General features: G+C 40.8%; 1 protein-coding gene across 8 annotated transcripts in view; it reads left to right on the forward strand.

Moving 5' to 3' along the window:
• The window catches only part of LOC130917454 (histone-lysine N-methyltransferase MECOM), a 97155-nt gene that overhangs the window by 35573 nt on the left and 38617 nt on the right, over nt 1–22965 (forward strand). Inside the window, exon 1 of one of the 8 annotated variants that reach the window (XM_057838866.1) lies at nt 21901–22329. The exons of the other annotated variants lie outside the window; for them this stretch is intronic. The gene's annotated coding sequence lies outside the window, so the exon portion shown is untranslated. Of the gene's footprint in view, nt 1–21900; nt 22330–22965 lie in introns of those variants that run through there. 8 annotated transcript variants of the gene reach the window in all.

A 22965-nucleotide genomic window follows, 5' to 3' on the forward strand; every position in this document is an offset into this window, starting at 1 on the left:
ATAGTCAGGAAATGAGTCAGGTCCCCACTGCAAGTGAGGTTGACGTCTAGAGGAAATGACCGCGAGTGACCAACTGAGGAAGAAGAATGACTGATCTGGGAGTGTGCGTATGCATATACAAGTCCATCCCTGTATGATCTATTTCCTTCTGTAACTTGATATACGTGTAGGTCCATTTAATTGTGAATAATGACACATTTTATGAGACGGACTCAGTTTTAGGTCTGAAGTGAGTCAGATAGATATAAGGATTGTGCAGGATCCAACAGGTACGGATAGAAATGAGTGTCCCGTTCAATCAGCAAGCACACACTACGCATTTCTTTGAAGGGACTCTGCTGGGAAACACTTTTTTTCGGGAGGGGTGGGGGGTTAGCAGCAACACACTAGGACACAGTGAAAGCGGTAGAGATAATCTTTTATACACAACTAATGTGACAGTTTTTGAATAAGCGGCATATTAGTACAGTGGTACCTCTACTTACGAAATTAATTGGTTCTGGGAGTAGTTTCTTAACTTGAAAGTTCTGTAAGTAGAGATGTGTGTTCCTTGTAAATATCCTAATCTGCTCTTCCAAGCCCCCCAAAATTCAGACATAAATCTTTTATAATGCATAAAAATGCATAAAACATGTAACAAAAGTAACAATTAGATTATTGTACAATAAACATAAAATCTGAGTTGTGCATAATGTAAAAAACAAGAATAAAGAATAAAAGCTAATACACTCATGTAAAGCTGTCGGAACACGAGGACTGAATGAAGAGGACGCTGGGATACACGCATACACATACAGTACAGGTTAGCCTAGGGTGTAGGTTTGGTCTCAATATTTATAGGGATGATAACCCTAACAAAAATAAATTAAAATGGAGCTTTTCTTCAAGTAAAACACTACTGCTTTTGTCTACAAGCACAGCCAAACTCAACAAAAAATTAAAGCTCCTTTGGACTGGTTTAAGACCAAATAAATGAAATAAAAATGAAAACTGGGGAGAAGGGGGGTAACCTTGGTTCACTACATTTCTTTCAGTTTAATTAACATTAACAATAGGAAACATACAGGAGAATATTTCTCTCAAAGCTGCGCCCTCCTAGAGTTCGAGAAATTCCCATTGATTAATGTTATGCTAACTCTGATGCAGGTCGGACTTTCACTAGCAAAATTAGTGGTGTGGTTCCCACATCCAGAAAATTTACATCTTTTTACATTACTTACGGTGGCTGCTGCTGGCGGAAAAAAAAAATTCTAATATCCGTCATCTTTGAAGTGGGCGGAATAGGCGGCATGTTGTCTTTCTGTCGGGGCTGTAAAAGCGTGTGTATGTGGGGGGGGGGGGGTAAGTCATCAGCCAATCAAATGTGTGTTTGAGGGGAAAACATTCTGGAAGTGAAAAGGGGTCATTGTAAATCTGAACATAATGTAAGTACTGTAATTCACTTAATAATGCTAGGGTCAATTCTATCCTTACAACATATGGAAAGACAATCTAAATTACCTATATGCCTAAAGTCATTAAATATTATTATTATTATTATTAATATATATTGGATACCAGGAAGATGCTAGGCAATAGCTAATGGCAGAGCAGCTATACAGTAAGTATGTTACATTCAGCAAACTCTGGAAGCTGCCATACTGTATTTTGAACTTTTGTATCCTGAAATTTCTTTCTTGAGAAGAGACTTTGAGGTGTGCCTTAACCTAAAAATTCTGTATTTAGAGACATTCTTAAGTAGAGGTACCACTGACTAGCACATTAGTAACAGTATCTGAAATGATACAGTATATCTTAAATCCTGATGAAGCTGAAACACTTTCCCCTATAGATTTGATTATTTTGAGACAAAATTTGGCAGCATAATTTTAGCTAAGCCCTGGGAGATACATTGTTGGCGTCCATGACAATGTATTTCTCATTTAGTAGGATTTTATTCTGGGAATATTTTGCTATAAGTATTCTATGCCTAATTTTTAAATATGTGCTTTCTCATTGGTGACTTACACTACAGTAGTGTATGTCGTGTCTGCCAACAGCATGTAAGGTGGGCAGAGTGGTGTGGTGGGAGGAATGCTGAACAGATGAGATATGCTAGTAGTACTATGTCTGTGTTTCTATTACTTTGTGTATGTTGTTTTATTCTTAATAGTGGTCAAATCATTTGGTCTGCTGCATAAGAACAAAAAGACCTTACTCCCAAGGGCGGACTACCTTTTGCTTGGGAGAGAAGGAGAAACTACGTAGCTTGTTGGGCTCTCATACTATTACTCCTCCAGAGTACTTTATAGCAGGGTCAATCTAGTTAACTAGTGGCAGGCGTTCAGATGGGTTGTGCTCAAACTTCAAACAGACAACATTATGGCTGTGCACACTCACAGGATATTGCACTGTAAGGCCACTGAACAGATTACAGAGCTGGCAGGCTTTGTATCAAGCCCATTAGCGCCCAAAACCAATCCTAATGAAGCTGTTTCCGTTACAAACTGAATGGCTCAAGGGAAACTGGATCTAGCTTTTAATAAGGCCACCTCCAATCCCTACTAATACGCTAGATTTTTTTTTTTTTTTTTTTTAACGGTGGTACTGAGCGAGCGACTAGTGGTCCCACATTCTACCTCCCTTCGAAAAGTTAATTACGCATGATTAATGGAGCGTTTTCCTCGCAATGATATCTGTGACAGCACAAAGCTGTCGTAAGGCTTGTCAGGCCCAATTCGAGCTGAATAAGTATTTATGTGATCGCATGTGATGGGGCTCCTCTCAGCAGCACCAGCCCTCATCAATCAAGCCCTGCTGCACGCAGTAGTGGGAAATTGGTCTATCAGCGTGGCTGCCTCTCATCCCCCCCTTCCCCAAAACCGCTACCACCACCTCGACCACCTCCCTCCCTCCCCATTCAATCAGGCCTGGGGCTACAATGCTTCTTTAGCTCTTACTTCTGACCAACGCAGAGGTCACGAGGGGAAACTGGGAGCCAGAGCCGAACCCATCCATTACAGCTCTTGTTTCTCTCAGTGGCAGCCGGACGGCGGGATTCTATTAAGAGCTTCGTCTATTCAGCACTGAGATTACACCAGGGCCCTCTCTCTGGACACACCTCACCACCAACCCCCGAGCCTTCGCCAAACCCTTTACCTAGCCTAGGGGCCATTGGAACTCACTGCCCTTCTGACTTTTTTTTTTTTTTTGGTTTGTTTTTTTGTTTTTTTGTAACAGCAGTCGTTGTGTTGTTTTTCTACAGCCGTAATGAAAAAGACCTACAGAGAACATGAGACCGAAAGACAGGGCAAGGAGCCTGGACAGGAATGAAAGCAGACAGTTTAACCTGAACCTATTCCTGTTTGGGATGTGCACACCTTCCCTGTCTGTTTGCCTGCATAGCATTTGGAATTGAGTGCAGGGCTGCAGCTATCGAATGTTTTAGTAATCGAGTATTCTACTGAAAATTCAATCGATTAGTCGAGTAATCGGATAAAACTTTTTTTTTTATTTTTTTAAATATGCATGAGAAAACGACATTTGACTGAATATTGAACCATTTTTAGACAATCAATGTCTTTATTTTAGATGTACATTGTTGAAAACAGCCAACAATTGCATCTCAGATGTGACTTGAAAAAAAAAAAAAAATTCACTGCTTTCACATAAAAATTTTAAGATCTTGTTAAAAAAAAAAAAAAAAAAAAAAAAAAAAAAACTTAAAATTACCTTACCTAAAAATGTCATTACGCTTGATAACACACATCACTTAAAAGTTGGGTATTTTTCCAATGTGTTTTAATTGAATTTCCATTTGTATCAAGCTATTTTAAGTTCTGGTTAAGTTTTAAGCTAGTCTAAATTGTAAGTCCTGATAGGATTTAGAGTTTTTGCAAAATAAATGTATGATACCTGCTGTATTGGAGCACATTAGGCACCGGTGCTACTTGGTGTTTTGTCCATCAGTGACTACCAAGCTAAAATTGACAGCTTTATTATGTTTTTATTTTACACCCTCATCACTCTACAGCGCTGTGTTTTTACAAATTAAATAAAGTCTGTATGAAGGACACGTTAGCCACGCATCTACAGTAGGCATAATTAAAAGAAAGCTAGCCCTCTGCAGGTCTAATGTTCTGTTAGCAAGGTGCAGTAACGTTAATCTTGTTTATTAGCGCTACATTAACTTAATTTTACCTTGTCCCGAGTATCACTCCTCCACTCTCGGAGTAAACGGGATGCCTTCAGTAGAGCTGCAGCATTGAAGGTCGTGCTGTAGTGTTACGCAAGCTTTGTCTTACAGTGAATACATGAAACAGTGTTCGCCTTGGTGTCCAGCTTGAAATGCTCCCACACGCTTGACATTTTCTGCTTTTTCTTGGTGCCTTTCTCTTTGCTTTCGTCAGTGTCTTCGTCGTTACCTCTATATTCATGTATGGTTGAAATAAAATATATCCACCGCCTCTGCCTTCTTCCTGTACGCACGTGACATCAGCGCGTTGTGCCGCATTAAAAGTAGTCCGGGCAAAACATCATGCTTAGAGCTGGCAAAATGAAATGATTCCTCGAGGCGGAGAAAATTCCATTTTTAAAATTGAGTTACTCTAATTATTTGAGTAATCGTTTCAGCTCTAATTGAGTGTTTCACACTGACACAGGGCAAAGAGAAATTAACGCACAAGTGTACTAAAAAAAAAATCTTCCTCGCAAAGTGAAGATGGAATGCTTTAGCAACAATGAAAAACGATAGAGGCCATCTTAACTTTATAAACACACGTCCACGAGTAACATCACAATCATGACTCTGCTGCAATTAGGCAATAAACGTGTCTCAACACAGCATCACTGTCACTTCAACGAGATTTAAGAAGCTCGTTTGTTTTTAGCATGCCTGAAAGTACTCTTCATTTACTTCATATGCACCATCAAGCAGGAGTGAGAATGAAGGAGACTCCTGCCAGGGCCAGGGCCCAGCATGAACAGATGGGCGGGTCTTCCCATCAAGGAGGATGAGAGAGAGGGATCCTGTCAAACAAACAGAAATTGAAGACACTTCCTTTTATCAGGATGTCCACTTTGTGTACATACTTTCTTAAGCTTCGTTATGAACAACCCTTGTGTCATATAAACATTTTCAACAAAGGCATTTATCAGAGATAGAGAGACGACGGTGACAGAATACTCTGTCATCCTATAGAGATCCTGCTGTCAAGCTTTGTGTTCAACAGAGAAAGGGCAGATCTGGAAATAATAACACACATTTGAATTAAGACTCTCGGTATTAAATAAAGCATACACAATAAGAAATGGGGAATCCTATCCAAAGTAGTTGTGCAATAGGACAATGATTTTGAATAGGGATGCCGTTAGATTATCAAGGGTGTTTGGATAAATGATGTAGTTTAACGTAACTTGTCAAAATCTATTTTAAATTTCAAATATTTCTCTTGTATTTTATCCATCCACCTGTTGCCATCTATACAACAGAATAAGTCAATGACTTTTGAAGCAGGCAGTCTATGACTCGCTGTCCAGCCTAGCCCATCTAACTTATTCACCTCGGAGCGACCAGCTCACCAAAAAAAGCACCTTGTCCGACAGCCCTGAGCAAAGGGCTCAACTAAGGATGGCACTACCATTTCCTGATTCATAAAAGAGGCTATTTGCTGTTGATTTAATCAATGCTCGCTTCCTTCACCCTGTAAGTAACACAATTACTTTCAGAGCTGGGGAGAAGTCTGCAGCAACTAGCCAAAACAGCACCCAATGCTTGTTCGCAATGGCTCATGACTAAGAGTTAAATGTAACTACAGTATGTGGAAGCAGCTGAAGCTTCCAGAGGCAGTTTAAGTGAACACTAGGCCACTAAACCTCAAAAACGCATGTAGCCAGGGGCAGAACTTAGGGGGAAGCTGGGGGTGCTACCACACCCGGGCCTCTAAAGGCCTGGTTTGCAGACGTAAAGTGGGCAAAGGAGACAAAGGGAGGGTCAGACAGAAAAGTAGAGACGATGCGCGGAGCTGTAATACAGTGTTAAGTGCTAAAATAGCTCTGCCAAACAACCACCCACCCCACTTGTCCGGTGGTCCGGAGGGGCTGGTAAGGGTTAGAGTTCCACTTGCACCCTACATACATACACACACTGGATGGTCGTCTTAAGGGGCCCGTGAAAGTGTGAAAGTGTTTTCACATTTGTTCCGCCACTGCATGTAGCCATAGCATACCAGACCTAATTACATTTTTTTAAAGATTGATTACAACTTAAGCAATTTTGGTTGGTTGGTTGGTTGGTTGGTTGGTTGGTTGGTTGGTTGGTTGGTTGGTTGGTTGGTTGGTTGGTTGGTTGGTTGGTTGGTTGGTTGGTTGGTTGGTTGGTTGGTTGGTTGGTGACGCACAATTTATCCAGCGCCAAGATGACAGAATTGTTGCCCATTTTATATGTCAGACAATAAGTTGATATTTAAAATGGGCAGTGATAGTGTTAACTACCGTATATTAGACGCTAATTCTGATTCTGAAGTCAATCTTTTAATTATTCTGACTCTATAAACAGACCAAATTAAAGGTTTGTGACAGCCTGAAACAGGTTATATTTTGATGATGAATTTAAACATTTTAATCAATGTATATTTCCTCTGCTTTGAAACCAGCCTCCAGTGGGGATCTCAGGTTACTTCAGAATTGTCAAAGATTTGTGGGGATTTATTTTCCCACACTTGTTTGCTCCTTGGAAACACTGCTGTAGTAGTCTTTAAGCCAAATCTACAGTAAAGTACCCCCAAATTGCTAGTTGCTGGATGCCAAAGGAAACATTTTGCTACGTCACGATAGTGGAGAGGTACATTCGCCTCACTTTGGTGCAGGCAGTGTGGGATCATTTCCCATTCAGTGGCGGTGTGAATGTGAGTGCAAATGGTTGTCGGTCTCAGTATTTGCACAGGGACTGTCCCACGAATAGTGTAGGGTATTTTTTGCCTTTTGCCTGAAGTCAGCTGGGAGAGATGGATGGATGGATGGATGGATGGATGGATGGATGGATGGATGGATGGATGGATGGATGGATGGATGGATGGATGGATGGACTGGCGGACGGACGGACAGATGGATGGGAGGACGGACGGACGGATGGACATTTTGCCACCCATTAGAATAGAAGGTTATTATGTCTGGAAACTTTACAAGATTCTAGTTAAGAAGAAGTTAAGAAGTTTTAGGTCTGTGCTCTAGTTGTTTACAAAGGTCCATGATGAGGTTGGGTCCTGAGTTGCTTCTGCACCAAATGTCTTTTATGAGATTGATTTGTGTACTGGGGTACAGTCATGCCCAAAAATGTTTCCCACAAAGTTTGACTTGAGTCAAAGATTTGAGGTTCCTGCCCAAACACCATTCAATTCATTGAGTATGAAACATTCCTTTGACGAATGTTATGGTCAAGAAGGCCAAGTGTCAAAGGATTCTCGTACAGATGACAACTCCTGAGCTTAGGCACTCAGGGTGGGTCAACAAGTGAGGATCACTCTTACAGTGTTTTGTTGCTCAGTTTGAAATTGGCAGCCTAATCGCAAGTTCACAGAATCGGAATGCTTCTTTAGGGGGCAGCGTAATCAGCACCAACTTCCTCCGATTCAAAAACTATAAGCTTCGCTCTCTGACTCTTTTGTTTTAGCTGAGCTGCGCTGACAGCAGAGAGGAAACAGCCATCGAATGGTCAGAGATGATGATCGAGGATAACACCATCTCCATTCAGAGAGAGAAAGAAGTTTGACAAACTTAGATGTGACTAATGTGTCCATGTGTTGACGTGGGCTCGTGCCATCTCTGGTGAAACACTTCTTTGTGAGTTATTTGAGGGATACTTAGTAGCTGCTGCTCTGTTGGGTCAGCCATCTCCAGCTGCAAGCCTGAAACTTTTGTCTTTGGTAAATGGTGTGTGACAATGAGATTTTCCAAAGTGCCATCTAGATAAAGAAGTGCAGAGAGGGGTGAATGAGAGGGAGGGGGATTTCGATAAGCGGTAAGATGGTCTGGTCATAGTCCAGCGGCCGTTCATCAGTGCCTCTCCTCTAGATATATCTGCTCTCTTGCTCCAAAGAACCCACGCACACGCCTTCATCACTTTTGTGTGCAAACACACATGCAATGGCACCAACTCATCATCGTGTACACTCACACACCTCCATTCCATCACCATGGTGCCAGATCATCCATCGATCCTCTCTTCTCACCGGCCCTGCAGCAGACACCTGCAGGTGATTGATCCCCAAATCAGTCTCACACAATGCCAGTGCAGTAAAAACCATAACAACCCATCATAAAAGTTGATTTATTTCCAGCGGGGCCTCAGCCACACAGTTAGAATATTAACCCAAAAGTGTATAACACCTGAATGATTGGTCTGGAATTGAATAAACCCGACAAGCACCGATGCTCGTATCTGATGGGTCTATTACGGAAATTGTCACGTGAGATGCCATTATATTAACACAAAGCCTTTAATATAATTTAAGTGAAAATGCTTGTGTGGAATCTGTTTATATAAGTATCAAAAATCACCAGAATTTTATAAATTGTTTTTCTGATTTTCTGCAGAATTTTATCATGGCAGTTACTTGTATTCAATTTTTTAAATAATTGTTCCCAATAAATATCCCAGGGCCAGCCTATTAGCCGATCATATCAAAGCGTGTGAAAGCCACAGTGGGATGAAAAAGAATCTGAACCTTTTGGAATTTCTCACATTTCTGCATAAAATCACCACCAAATGTGATCAGATCAGATCAGAAAAAAATAGTGTCTACTTTAACTAACACCACCCAAACATTTAAAGGTTTTTGTATTTTAATGAGGATAGTAGTCAATGATAGAAGGGGGAAAATAAGTAAGTGAACCATCACATTTATTATTTTTGTGGCCCCCCTTTGGCAGCAATAACTTCAACCAGATGCTTCCTATAGCTGCAGATTAGTCTGGCACCTCGATAAGGACTAATCTTCTTCGCTACAAAATTCAGTCCGATTCTTGGGATGTCTGGCATGAATCGCTGTCTTTAGGTCATGCCAAAGCATCTCAATGGGGTTCAAGTCTGGACCTTGACTTGGCCACTCCAGAACGTGTATTTTGTCTTATGAAACCATTCTGAAGTTGATTTACTTCGGCGCTTTGGATCATTGTCGTGTTGCAGCATCAGTCCTCTTTTTAGCTTCAACTGGCTGACAGACGGCCTCAGGTTTTCCAGCAAAACATCCTGATAAACTTTTGAATTCATTCTTCCATTAATGATTGCAAGTTGTCCAGGCCCTGAGGAAGAAAACAACCCCAAATCATGATGCTCCCTGTACCATGCTTCACAGTGGGGATGAGTTGTTGATGTTGGTGAGCTGTTCCATTTTTCCTCCACACATGACGATGTGTGTTACTCCCAAACAATTCAATTTTGGTTTCATCAGTCTACAGAATATTTTGTCAAAACTTCCGTGGAGTGTCCAAGTACCTGTTTGCGAACATTAAATGAGCAACAATTTTTTTTTTTGAAAGCAGCGGCTTCCTCCGTGGAGTCCTCCCATCAACACCATTCTTGGCCATAGTTTTACATATAGTTGATTTGTGCACAGAGGTATTGGAATGTGCCAGTGATTTCTGTAAGTCTTTAGCAAACACTCTAGGGTTCTTTTTTTACCTCTCTGAGTATTGTGTGCTGAACTCTTGGCATCATCTTTGGTGGACGGCCACTCACTGGGAGAGAAGCAACAGTGCCAAACTCTCTCCATTTGTAGACAACTTCTCTGACTGCCGATTGATGAACATCCAGAGTTGTAGAGATAGTTTTGTATCCTTTCCCAGCTTTATACAAATCAACAATCCTTGATTGCAGATCCTCAGACAGCTCTTTTGACCGAGCCATGATGCACATCAGACACTGTTACTCATCAAAACATTTCTTACCAGGTGTGTGTTTTATAGTGGGCAGGGCAGCTTTAAACCACTCATCAGTGATTGGGCACACACCTGGCTTAAAATGTTTTGGTAAAAATTGGTTTCAATTGCTCTTAAAGTCTCCTTAGGCAGAGGGTTCACTTACTTATTTTCCCCCCTTGTGTCCTTGTTTGCATGCTATCCTCATTCAAACATGAAACCTATAAATGTTTGGGTGGTTGTAGTTAAGGCAGACACTGTATTTTCATCTGTGTGATTTTGACAAAGATCAGATCACATTTAATGGGGATTTTCTGCAGAAATGTGAGAATTTTAAAACGTTCAGATACTTTTTCATACCAATGTAGATTCCTTTTTGGGTGTGTTCTAGAAGGCATGAGATCGGAAAAGGTTGTGATTTTTGTGTACAAGAGGAATGTAGATTACCTTTTTGTTTAAAGTATAATTTTACAAGTCAATTTGACATTTTATATATAGATACAATGATGAATGTGTTGCGAACTATTGGTCAATAAATTTGATTTTTGAAACTATTTTAACTTTCAAATTGTGAAATGAAAATAGTTGTAAATTTGTCTGAAGCAGAAAAAAAGGAGTAGATTGTTTTCCTTAAATATTTTTTCCGTTAATTTTCTTGTCTTTTTTTCACTGTTGAAGAAAAGATAACTTTTCAAATGAGAATGACTGCATACAAATCACATTAATCTTTTGGGTATTTCTTGTAGGAAATTTAAAGGGGGATGTTGTTCTGTTAGTTACATGTGCAGTGCGGATGTTGTTCTGTTGGTTACATGTGCACGGTGCGCAGTAGTGCTTCAGGTTTAATATAATTCCAGCCTAACTCAGCGCTGCTTTGATGCTACTGAAAACCACTGAAGCCTTTAATGGGAGTCACACGGTGTCACGGTGTCACTGTGTTACTCTTACTGATTTGTTGTTTTCCCAGGTAATTCTGACTTTAATCATCACCCTTACACACTTAACTACTGACCTGAGCTGCCTGTAGCAGATCTAGTGCACAGTGGTCTTCCATTTTCTCGGTTTTGCACCTGCAGTACACTTTTTAACACTTTCTCAAATTCCAGTTTTGACCACTTATACATTTTGAATTAAAACGACTCCTTAAATTTCTCATGTGAAGTATATTATTATTACTCATGCTGGTTTTTCTGCGAGGCCGCCATCCACTTCTGCTGAAAATAGTGTTTAATTCAGTTGTAGAATATGTAAACGTTACAGGCCAAGTTTTATAAAGATTAATACATTTTTTTTTTTACCTTCCGGCGACTTTCTTACGTGTTCAATGATTTAGTTTCCTCAGATCCTGTTTTATCTGCTACACTTATGTAACTGACAAGGAAGTGTTTCCTTTCTGTCATCAGAGAGAACAAGTCCAAAATGTCAACCTGATATCCTCCAACATTAAATATTAGCCTTCCAATTGGACACGCCACAGGAAAAGTAAATTATCTCCTTATTCCATTTGCAGCTGGACTTTAAACGTTAGACGGGAGATAAACGTAATGAATGTGTGAAACTTGCTCTCGCTTGATTTGATGTGCCGTGTTCAATTCCATTACTTTTTACCTTTGCAGCATTAAAAATGGTCCTTTAAAGATGATATCTATGAGCGTTTTAGAGCCAATTTGTTCACCCTGTGGCGAACAGCAACATGCTCTAATTACCTCCCCTCTCTTCTGTCTCAAATGGGTGAGGGGCTGTTTAAGTTTCTAGTCCATTCTGAACATGAAGGAGCTGTGCTTCAGTTGAATTTATGTCTGAAAAGCGACCCTTTGCCCTTCTTGTAGCTTTATCGCACTCCATAGGGAACATACAATGTGGCCGTGTATGCTGAGGCTCCATAGAGGAAGTGTCAGTGATGTACTTTCCTGTATATCCCACCAGTGGCAGACACTCCAAGCCTCATTCTCAATTTTTTGTTTCAATTGTTTAAAAATCATCTAACCCTGCTGCCTTTTGAGCAGACTACCACAACATCGAAGTATATTTTCTGAATCTGAATAGTGGGCAGCAATGGCGGTTCCTAATACGGCCGGGACGGGCGGTCGCCCAGGGCGGCAAATGATTAGGGCATATGCACGCAAGGTGCAAGCGATTGATTGTGTACTATTTATAGTGTATATTTGGCACCCTTAGCGTTGCAAAGACGCCGCCCGTAGACCACAGTTACTGTCTGCCCGCAACACCACAAGGAGAAGGAGGTGGAAGCGGGGCTTGGATCAGTTAACAGTGTCACTCACCTTGGGTTGACTTTGATTCTTAATGTGTAAAGAATGTTTTTTTTTTTTTTTTTTACTTGAATATTTGACCTATTTGTATAATGTATAGTTATGCCTTCTGTTAAAGGGAACCTCGGACTTAAAGACTTGTAGCCTCTTATAAGCCACAATTCTTCTCTTTTACAAAAGTATGCTATTAGAAACACATAAAATATTGCCATTGATTTAAGAATCTATCATTTTTGATATATGTTTTGACGTACGGAGGGTGCCATGTTTTAAGCGCGCAATTTATGCTCGGGGTGATGACATAGATTGTCATTGTCACTCGACGAATACTACCAGGTTACTGCAAGTCCTTCTACATGGCGAGACGTCCAACACATGCACACATCAGTTAAAAGCTGCGAATACTATATTATTTGTGTTTTTATTGAGTCTTGTGTTACCTTTTCATTGCCTCAAAATACGTTATGCATGTGTTTCCCTCTCATACTTTGAGGCATTGTGTTTTTTTGTGGGAGCTTTAAAGCAGTTCGTTGATCTGTTGACCATAGTAGTCACATAGCATGTTTAAACCCCCATTATTTCATCTTAGTACATTTACGTATTTTAATAAGGCATCTTTAGTATGTTCTGTCTGTATGCATCTAAACAAAACAAGCTGAAAGCGTACGGTAATACTTCGGGTGTCAAAGTCGCTTCTTGTAGCACGTTTCGCCGGTGTAGCACATTTTGGCAGAACACCGTTTATTTCTACTCTTGTCTCGTTTCATCCCGTTTTTCCTTTTTATTTTGCTTTTGCTGCTCGTTTTTGTGAAATATCAACAGTGCTGTCATGCTCATTAATGTTCTTGGATTCAAATTTAAAGGGTTGAACATTTGACATGTTTATATCGCTAGAGTCATACTCTGGAAGTGCGGTAGCGTAACCATGTGACGTCACCGCCCTGCGACGTCAACAAAAATGGCAATTTTACAAATTGTATAAAAAAGAAAACATCAAGAGGGGTCTCAATATCAAATAATTTTAACTCATCACAACGTTTAACTTTTAAGAACTAAGTCTTTTTATCCTTGGGTCCCATTAAGAATTGTTCAAGTCGTTTAATAGTTTCACCGTTTACTGTAATTAATTTACTTTTTATTTTGGAGAGTGCTCATGCTTTTATTTCCAGTTCTGAGTTTCCCGATACTCCTTCAATGATGATGTGAGTATGCCTTGTAAAGTGAATATTAAAGGCATTAAACATAGACAGTGAACATTGCTCACAATGCCAGGTGGAGGAATAGTTGTGTTAAATGTGTTTTTGTGTCACACTTGTAATTTAGTACTTATTAGCTTGTTTTTTTTTTATTGGCCACGACTGTTAGATTCATATCAAAATAATTAATGTAAGGAGTGAATGTAGTGGTTTGAGGGGAGAAAGCGTGCAAATGTTCACTATAGTTGGTTTATACTTAAAATGAAGTGGTTTAATGTTTAATAAGCTAAACACATTAAGAGCTCTGTGAATGTTGACTGTATGTCTGAATGTTATCCACCAGATACTAAATGTGTGTACATGTATGCACACCTACACATGAGCCCAAAAAGTATTTGATATATCTCTTGCGCTCTCGAACCGGAGCCCTGTAGTGGTCAACACATCTGAGCCAACAAGTCATAAGTAGAATTTTTCACACTTTCTTTATTATTTCTACATAATTGTATTTATGTTTGTGATGTTAAATTAATATTCTCTTGCACATATTTATAGTTGTGCACTTTCAACTGGTTTGATATCGTAATAAATGTAACATTCTTAGCATTAGCAAATACTGTGCTTTGGTTGTTGGGTTGTGGGTCAACCACTGTTGTTTTTTTTGTTTTTTGTTTTTTTGTTTTTTGGGAGGGGGGGGTTAATCGTCTTGTAGCCCAGGGCACCATGTAAGCTAGGAGCGCCACAGATGGGTAATGCAGTGTTAATCTATCTACAAAATAAAGAATTTGCTTTGAGACATCGGTCTAATCTCAACTCGCGTAGATGGAACCTTAATCAAAGGCATATTATTTAAGGTATGTTGGATTCATTATAGATGATTCGCTGTGTTTTAAGCCTCATATTCAGCATTTGGTCAAAAAGTTGAAGCTGAAATTGTGTTTATATTCTAAAATCAAGGCCTGTTTTTCCTTCAATTCTAAAAAGAGGCTTGTTGAATCAACTTTTATGTCTGTTCTTTACTATGTTTTTTATTTACATCAATCTGCTCATTTTCTTCATGCATTGGAAACTGTCTCCCATGGAGCGTTGAGATTTATTACAAACTTCAGATCTCTTACTCACCACTAGTCTTCGTATGCCCGGGTTGGATGGTCTGCTCCAGGGGTTAATTTGCACCGGTACACGCCGGAACAGGATCCGCCACCTCTTGATTTTGGCGTCCCTTTGTTCCGGGACTTATTTGGGCGGATCCGGTACCTCTCGTGTGTAGAAAATAATATAAAAAATAATGAAAATAAATAATATAAAAACTTTTTAAAAAAATGTATTGTATTGTATTGTAATGTTGACAAAGAGTCAAACGCTTAGCTACAGTCCCTTTCACATACTCCAAAACACCGGGAATGTCGCGGGATTAACCCGTGTAGCAGTTGTGTGTGAAAACAATTTCCGGTGTCTACTGACAAGGAGATTACACGGAAATTTCACGGGTCGCGTCCTAGTGTCATGTCCGGGACTTAACCGGGAAACGGATTGCGTGAAAGCAGGCGTTAAATTCCAGGGTCACAGCACGATGGCTGATAAAGGTAAATATCATAGCGGGGCGATCGTCACTTCCTCCCTCTTCGCAGTAAAACGCAAAGCAGTAAACAAACATCACAATTATATACATAGCAAGCGGGAAATAGCTAAATTAAACTGAAAACATAACAAAATTAAAATTAAAACGTTCGGGCCGGGCCGGGCCGTGGTTCTCATTCGCTAACTTTTTAAAATAAATATATATTTATATCGGACCGGGGTGGGTACGGCCCACCCAGACGTGAGTCGTGCCCACCCAATCAAAATGGCTGGAATATCTATTATAGCGTCGTACTGGATATAGAGAATGCACGGAGAGTTGGTCTCACCTACTTTTTTAATGCAGGATTAACGGTTACTGTTGGCCGCAACCACGCCGAACAAGCAATCACCAAAACAAGCTGTTTTTCCAACCTCATTTGTTATCCGCGCGCTTCCTCTCTCTCCTCCAGACACATTCTCACAGTCGGACATCCGTGCATTACTGACGTCACCAGCCACAACAAAGTGTCGCCATATTGAAATGGGGGCAAAACAAGAGTCACAAGCAGTTGCTCTGTCGTCCATTGTAGTACAAACGTGTTGAACTTTTGTCTTATTTGCGGTCTTTTTTTCCGTCGGAATGACTAAAAGCTGCCGTGTTGTGGATTGTAACACAAGGAAGAGTTCGGAGCCGCATTTTAAGCTCTTCATTCTTCCTCTTGAGAAGAAAAGGACAAGCAAATGGCTGAAAGCAATCAATCGAGGAACAGTAAAAGAAGACGGTTCCTTAGACCATTCTCGCCAGTGGGAACCTAAATCCAGGCACATTTACGTTTGCAGCCAACATTTTATTACTGGTGAGTAAACTTTAATGGGGTTTTTTTTTGCCCCAATTAGCTGCTAGGATTTAATTGACTAGGCAGTGGTTATTATTACCGTAACCGACAACTCACAAAGCGTTATTTTTCTTTTGCTGAGAACTATTCTGATCGGTCATTCGGTATATTATTGGCCTGGTGGGAATTGGTTATTTTGCCATGACGTCTTCACGGCTAAATAACACTTGGAGGCAAATTACCGGTTACGGCAGAAATAATCACGCCGTATATATGTAACAGGTACATGCAGGTCCATCGCGGACCTGCGTGGAAACCTCCCTGCCGATTCCTTCATGTAGGGACGCTGACAGCTGTGCCGTTGGCTCGAGCTTTATTGGCGCAGTGTTTAGCGTCCCTATCTGCCAAGTGGAAGCGTCGTGGCGTGTGGGTCCACGTCCCAGCCTAGTCAGAGAGGTTTTCTTAGTTCCACACAGTACATATTCGACATAATTGATAAAGGTCAACTTACTGGGTGACTTTATGAGGTAGTTGTAGATGTTTCCGAACTCCACTGCAGGCCATTCCTTTGTTTATCCAGCTATAAGCTGCGACTTTGTATGGGCAGATTTGCAGGCCAAAACACGCTAATTTTAAGTTGTATCGCCTCCTCGCGTCTGTTGGCAGTGACTCGTGATAATAATAAGTCATGTTTAAGACGTTTTTATGAAAAACAAAGATGCAAAACACAGCTGAAATATATGAATTTCAGACAACATTTGTCTACGGATGTTTACCTGTGCGTGCCCCCATCTCAAAATGGCGACACGTTGCTATGCGAGATGATGTCATCGTGACATCACGCTGACTGAGAGAACAAGTAGATAGATGAATGAAAAAAAACAAAAACAAATAAATCCCCCCAAAATTAATGCAGCCTTAACGGGACACAAGCCAGTGTCCTACTTGCGCCGGTTCCAAGCCCGGTGAAATGCAGAGGGTAAAAAAAAGCCTGCATTGGGGGTGCCCCCTCAAGATTTCTTAGTGCCCACTCTGGTGGATAAACCTAGATCCAGGCCTGATTTATATATGCATACTCAAATGATTTATGGATGTTAAACTAAGAAATACTTGTTATAAGTAAATAATTTCGATAAAAAAGTGAAGGCGCTGTATTGCAAACAGTTTAATTGCAGAGCCAGAGCGTGCCATGCCCCCTTTTTAATCATTCCCCTCTGTGTGTCCGCAAAACCGCATCTGTTTATTTATATTTAACAGATTTTTCCAGCCTTATTTAATTGTGTAAAGACATTTAAAATGATCATAAAAATATATAGAATATTTAAACATTGACAAAACTTAAGTGTTTTTTTCTACCAACTGAGAATTCGTTACAAAAGACACACGCATTGTCACAAATGTGATCACATAAAACGCAGCCAGTCCGTTTTCCCAAGCAGCAAGCAGTGCTGTCCAGGTCTGACTGGCGCATCCCATCCTTTTCATACTTATTCTGAGTCTTCACAAATAAAACATAAAATTTCAGGGGGTTGGGGGTTCGGGCATGAGTCTACAAATAAAAGATAAATTTCGGGGGGGGTTCGGGCTCGGGCCTGCAAATCAAGTTAATTGACCGGGCTTGGGTCAGGCTTTAATGCCCGCGGACCGGCTCGGGTTGGACTGGATTTTTTTAGGCCCCATTTTACCACTTGCCACCCCTTACAGTCTTGATGAGCTTAAATTGGCTGGAGTTACGACGTTGGGAACGCTCCCTCCGGAACAAAACATGATTTGACCAACGTTGTGACTGCTGATGCCGACCAAAAATGACGTATATGTCCAGTTTATAAAATCGCGCCAGCAGCCCTCCCCGCACAGAGAGCGCCAATGGGCAACACGGGACAAGTCTGTGAAAGCGTCCAACCAGCTTCATTCTCGGGACATCTTTTCATGCGTGAAAGCAATGACCTGAGCAAATCCCGCTTCACCTTACATGGGAATTTCCCTGGATATGTGTGTGAAAAGGGCTAGGTGATACATTTGGTGATGAGTCCCTATCCATGGATTAATAATCTATAGCCATGTTATATCGCTGACTGTTTACTGTAAGTCCTACCTGTGTTTATATGGGCAATTGTCCGTGCTGTGCAGAGTATATCCTAAATAATTGTAAATTGTTGTCATAACATTTATACTATGGATATTATTTGAAATTGATGCTTGTAAGTCCCACAGCATGGCAAGTGGGCATTTGCATGTTGTTTCAGCACACTTTTCTGTGCATATTCCAGGACCTGTATCCATCTCGTCATCCCTGCGCTGTCATATGTACTTTGCGTTCCGGCACCATGTGATTTACAAATTTAGCACTGGTCTGCCCTGTCCACCCGTAGACTCTTTCACTAGCATGTCTTTTTGGGCTGCTTCCATTTTATTTGGGGAATTATCTCACTCAGAAAAGAACTGGTGGTCAGAACATTTGTTCTCAGGACTTGTTTTTATTGACTGTACCGAGGGTCCGCACTGCACCAGGTAGCAGGGCTTTCAGCTGTGCTGCCCTTTCTGCATACAAAGAGCTAAAAAAAAATAGTAATTTAAAAAATAAAATTACAGGATCTGGTGTCGCTGCTTTCAAGCCTCTTCTGAAAGACTTGGTAGAAAGTACATTTGGCTGTAGATGCTACGACTGCTGATTTTGTTGTTTTTATTATTATTTTGTGAACTGTTTTTTGTGCTTTGTTTTTAGCTGTGTTTGTTTGTGCAGTTCTGTGTTTGTGCTGCTGCCTGTCTTGACCAGGACTCTCTTGTAAAAGAGATTTTTAATCTGAACTATAGACTTTTTTCAAGTTAAACAAAGGTTAATATTTATTTATTATTTTTTATTTTTTTTAATACATTTGTTTCATGTCTGAGTAAAATTCAGTGAATGATCCCTGGCAGGTGTGGGGTGTTTGGGTGGATGGTGTTTTTTTTTTTGTTGTTGTTGTTTTTTTCTGGACTGCGCACCCTCTTAACAAGGTTGTCAGCATTCCTTGAAGAAACCCCCAGTCAGAAAACTAACAGGGGGCCTTCCATGGAGGATTGCAAATGGGGCCCTAGGTACAAAACGTTACCTGGCATTTCTTGATCCTGACACAGTACTTCACTTAGTCACTCTTTGTTTCAGGTTAAATTCCTTCTACAGAAAAATTGCACAAATGGTAACAGTGTAGAAAAATATATTTCCCTCTGTCATTGCCTCCCGAGAAGTGTCATCACTTTTTTCTACCTTGGGGCTCCCTTATTATGTAGCTGTCTATCTATACTTATGTCTTTATGTCCATTCGTCCATATGGAGCTGTGTCATGTAATGGCTGCACTTAAATGTGAGGGTTGTCTTTATTTAATTGACAAAAACAAATAAATCTGACCCTATGCCCTTGTACTAAACCAACGTTTAAATGCAGTGATAAGGAAATGGACATGTCGGCCTACGCGCTCTCACACAGAGTTGTCAGAGGCAAAGAAAACAGATTGAACACAAAATATCCAGGTGCTAATTCAGCAAACATGTCAGTCCTGTTTCTCCTAGGCCACAGAATTTGTCAGAAAATCATCCCTACCCGCTCTTTCTGCCGGAATGCCTGACTGACCCCCGGCAAATGAAAATAATCCACAGTAATTAGAAGTGGGTTGGTCTGGTCCTGAGAGCCCCCGGGAGGCCGGGTAAACATGGCGGAGGGGCCAGTGGAAGGGGAAGGGGGTGAGCTGACCTTGTCCACATAAAGCAGTGATTTATGAAGTGCAGGGCACAGCAGCAGGGCTTCTGTCTTCTCCTGCAGAACCAAATTACTGGGGTAGAGATTAACACGGTGCTCACGACAGGCCTACTTCCAGGCCCAACGAATTTTTTTATTTACATTTCTCCTTTCATTTCCTCTACTCTGTCTTAATGGTAATTGATATAGACTTTGTGGATGCAGGTTCCATTAAGCAGCAGGATTAGGCCACTGTATGATAATTTGGGGTCAAGATTTTTTAGGATTAAAGGTAAAGTCATATTCGTAGGCCTTTCACTTAATCTCTGGGAGGTCTACCCAATGAATGGCAGACGATTCATCGCGAGTTTGGCTGCAATGTCAACTTTCGCTCCTTTTCCTCAAAGTGCCTTCCAATGCAGGAATGCACCACGTAGGCCTCCATGTGGCCCATCAGCAGCAGCAAGGCGCTCGCTCTCTGCATGGCTGGAGTCAGTTTGCAACCCACACGGGAATCCCCCTCTTCAATCCCATTATGATTTACAAGGGTGCCAAGCCCAGCAGCAAAAACATTTGGAAAAAAAAAAAGATGCGTAATCAATGAAGCCGCACCGCACTACAATTAGAATTAAGAAATGTCACCATAACGCTTTTCTGCAGTCGTGTATGAGTTTATTTTCGTGACTGAACTCTCAAAAAAAACAAAAAACAAAAAAAAAGCCGCAAGGAAATTTCACAGTGCTTTAAAACCTCAGCACTAAACATTAATTGAACAATTAAGAGATCCAATAGGTATGAAAATGCTGTGCTGTACAGTTGGAAGCAATATAGCCCGAAGCATGCATGTGTTAAGTTTGCAATGTGTTGATAAACAGCTTTCCACAAGGGCAAAATCTTTACAGCAAAGGGGTCATATAATTCAGATAAAGGAGATCTATTTCATCTGAGCACATCACAATGTTTTTTTTAATAGCTCAAATAAATGCAAATTAGAGCTTCGGCTTGCAAATCCGTCCCGGTTTGTTAACAGTGTTTAACAAACAATATGTACACTACACTGCATAATGTCATCAGTGCAGCAAGTGCACATTGGTTTGGTCACCAAAATGTATATTATAGTGCAAACTGCCACTGCAAAATGCGGGTTGTATTGAAACATGAAACTGATTATATGGACAACGCAATATGCTGAGATTGTATGAAAAATGTTCAGTTTTATAGTTCACTGATTTAATTTTCTAAAATGTTCCACGCTGAGCAATTGGAAGTTCACGTCAGTGGACTCCGCCATCTTCTGGCAAAAGAGAGTAATGCAGCTTTTCCCGATGGAGCAGGCTTGAAGGCGTCCTGCAACACTGTTACCCCTATTTACCCCCCACCAAATCTGGAGTGTGCATCTTTCCTTTTCTATAGAGAACCAGAATTGTGGATCAGACGTGAAGAGGCCGTGAAGCCTTCTCAGATTACTTGTATTTAATAAACAATGCATCATAAAACAAATCCCTCATCCTGACAGGAAGAAAATAGAACAGCTCATTTGGCTTGAGCTTTTCCAATTTATGGCTAAATTAAAAAGGCTTCCAACAATGGACAAGTCGAGGAGAGGCAGGAAATCAATGACCGGGCGGACCGGGGTCTCTGCTCGGTTCTCAGGGAGCACAAAACGATGGGAATCGGTGGCGGGGTCCTGCCTTATTTACACATAATTTTTCCTGTCCTTCCTGCACATTTGCTCCGCGATTTGCCAAAACAATAGCTATTATCTGGGATGGAAGGTCAATGTCACAGAGTTGAGGCATTATCCATCATCATCTGCTCTCATCAGCCACTGCTACAGCCCTCCTCAGCTTTATGAGCTGCCTAATAAAGTCGGCTCCCTGACAACAGTTGCCTGGCTTTTTCTTTCCTTGCAAGTCTGAGCTTTAAACTTAGTGTCTTTTGTACAATTACTCTGCAGATGTTCTTCCAAAATAGTGTCACTTATCTAATGTACAACATTGAAGAAAAATCTCACTATTGTCATATTGAACCGACACCGAGTGTTGTGAACAAGTTTGGAGAAGATGTGAACAATAGCTCCCTTTGAAGCTTCTGTTGGTTCATTAAAGTGTGCCGGGCCAGTTCATCCCCTTAGAAGCCTCATCTCGACCTTTCGCTGACCCCGCTCAACCTCTCCGACCCAGGGCCCCCGTCACTTGACAATTTACTGCGGAGAGGAGTCGCTTCCGTCGGGGGACAGTCTCCTCAGAATGGGGCAGTGAGGATGGATGTTGCTTTATGAGATCGAGCGTAAAAAAAGAGAGAGACACACACTAGAGAAGACCTCTTAAAACGCCTCCTTTATCATATAATTGATACATCCTGAGCATCACAATCAGAGAAGGAGGTGGGTGTGTGTCTGCGGGGGGGACACCTGGGTGCGTCAGGACAGGAGGGGTGACATGAGAGGAGCGGACGAGTCGCGCACAGTGAAAAGTTGGAAGCAAGTTGATGTACCGGAGGGAATTGCAGCCGGGACGTCTGCGGGACACTGCGAAGAGAAAGGAGATGCACCAGTCGGACGGCAACGCAGGATGAGAGGATTGGAGTTGAGAAAGCACGCGGTGTGTGGCGGACAGTGAAGTGAAGTGTGCGCTCACCGGAGAGGAGTCCAATGTCTACTCAGCCTGCAACTTGGAGCGGCTCATAAAAACATTTTTTTTTTTTTTAAACATTGAAAATGGACCTCGCATCTTATAGAGACTGAGCTCGTTAAAATAATTCTTTATCTTTTGAAGCGGAGTTTCCACCACTTTTTCTCACTTTGACGCGAACTTCTGCATGAGGCGCACACCGACGCAAATCTTGTTCAACGGTAAGAAACCCCGACGATAACTTCAAAATATTAATTTTATATTATTATTAAAATCATTAGTTCATTGTCGCCATCAGTTGAAACGCGGAGTGAAATTCGTTCGAGATGGGAAAACAATGTTTGCGAGTCAGACAAAAGGATTCACTCAACCTTGATAATTCATTCTTGTTAAAACGATTTTGTTGTGGCGGACAGTGTTTTAAAGCAAACACGAAATACGACTTTTGTTTTTAGTATTGTGGATAATTCAAATTAAAATCCAAAAAAAAAAAAAAAAAAGTATTTTAAACAAACGTCTAAAAAGCGACGTTAAATGAAGTGTCCATAATTATTTTTAAACAGAATAAAACAGAAAATGTATGTTTCAATTCGCGCTTTTTGGTAAGCATTAAATATTTCCATCTATTTCTCTTTCGTGTCAAGAAATTCAAGAATGAAGTGTAGCGCTTTTTTTCCCTTAGACACGAACCTAATTATTGTTATCTTTGATTCTAAGGTGCTGCTTTTAATTGATGTGTCCTTTTTTTTTTTTTTTTTTTTTTTTTTTTTTTTTTTAAGATGAATTATAATTATAAAATGTTGTTTTTCAATTATCTCATGTCTGGTGTGTGTGTATATAAAGACATTAATTAGTAT

This window comes from Corythoichthys intestinalis, chromosome 6 (genome assembly GCF_030265065.1).
Source record: "Corythoichthys intestinalis isolate RoL2023-P3 chromosome 6, ASM3026506v1, whole genome shotgun sequence".
In the NCBI taxonomy this organism is placed as follows: domain Eukaryota; kingdom Metazoa; phylum Chordata; class Actinopteri; order Syngnathiformes; family Syngnathidae; genus Corythoichthys; species Corythoichthys intestinalis.